This window comes from Schistocerca americana, chromosome 2 (genome assembly GCF_021461395.2).
Source record: "Schistocerca americana isolate TAMUIC-IGC-003095 chromosome 2, iqSchAmer2.1, whole genome shotgun sequence".
NCBI classification, from domain to species: Eukaryota; Metazoa; Arthropoda; class Insecta; order Orthoptera; family Acrididae; genus Schistocerca; species Schistocerca americana.
In genome coordinates, this window is record NC_060120.1 from 407,331,718 (window position 1) to 407,333,018 (window position 1,301).

The following is a 1,301-nucleotide window of genomic DNA, read 5'->3' on the forward strand; positions in this document are numbered from 1 at the left end:
TTTTGACACTATTGCCCGTAGAAGAACTCTGCGTATTGGTGGTTCTAAATGAGACATGATAGCAGACAGTGCCAGTTTCGTCAAGACTGTCGGTACAATTCCTTCCGTCCAGTTTAACACGCCATTGAGTACTTTTTGGGGGCTTGTCAGAAACATTAAAATTAATCATTAGGAGAACGACTGTATTCCGACAAGAAAGAGGAAGGAAATCGCCGCGACATGCTCGTCTGAAGTCTGAAACCGCTGCTAGGCCTTGCAGTGTGACACAAACCAGGCAGTCTCTCCAGTGACCCACTCACAGTGTGGAATGAAAGATCGACGTAAGCTGCTGGCTGAAAACGCAGCAGAGAGAAAACGATACAAGTGCAGGTAGCCTGGGATCAAAGCAGCATGAGTCAACAAAGCCAAGATCGTATAAGAGAATACCGTAAAATCACACAGAGTGACAACTCAAACCGAAGTACAAAGAGCACCTTAGTGTTTCTTTGTAAGAGTCAGTCAGTTGGTGCATCAGTACCGAGACAAAAACTGGTGATCCACCCTCCGAACCGGAAATTTACTCGTATTTTCTGTGGAAGCCTAAAGGCTTTCTTCGTGTGATTTACGAATATGCGCTGGAAAGTGATGCCTCCGCATATTTAATGGGATAACTCTCAAAACTTTTTCAGTAAGACAAGCTTTATGAACTTTCAGCTAATGACCTTGCCACAGTGGTAACACCGGTTCCCGTCAGATCACCGAAGTCAAGCGCTGTCGGGCTGGGCTAGCACTTGGATTGGTGACGATCCGGTCTGCCGAGCGCTGTTGGCAAACGGGGTGCGCCCAGCCCTTGTGAGGCACACTGAGGAGGTACTTGATTCAGAAGTAGCGGCCCCGGTCTCGTAAACTGACATACGGCCAGGAGAGCGCGGTGCAAACCACATGCCCCTCCATATCCGCATCCCCTGACGGCTGTGGCCTGAGGATGACACGGCGGCCGGTCGGACCCGTGGGGCCTTCCAAGGCCTGTTCGGACGGAGTATTACCTTTCTGCATATTCAGTCTTCAAGTCTACATGAAGTGTATGTCTTAACATAGTCACAATGATGACGAACACATTTCTCCCAACGAGACCAGTTTGTAGATATCACTACCGTATAATTTTTGACTTCGTTGATGAAGTTGCGAACTTACATGTGCTACCACGGCTTTATCATTATCAAAGTGAAGTCCTAGAAGGTGTTCTTTAGGTTTTGGAAAAAGATGAGACTCGGATGGAGCCAAGTTGGGAGTTCATGCAGGACGATCGATGACAGTGGACT

General features: G+C 47.9%; 1 pseudogene; it reads left to right on the top strand.

The window, feature by feature from the left end:
- Positions 1–692: 692 nt before the first annotated feature.
- On the top strand, positions 693–810 carry LOC124597243 (annotated as a pseudogene).
- The last annotated feature ends 491 nt before the right edge of the window (positions 811–1,301 follow it).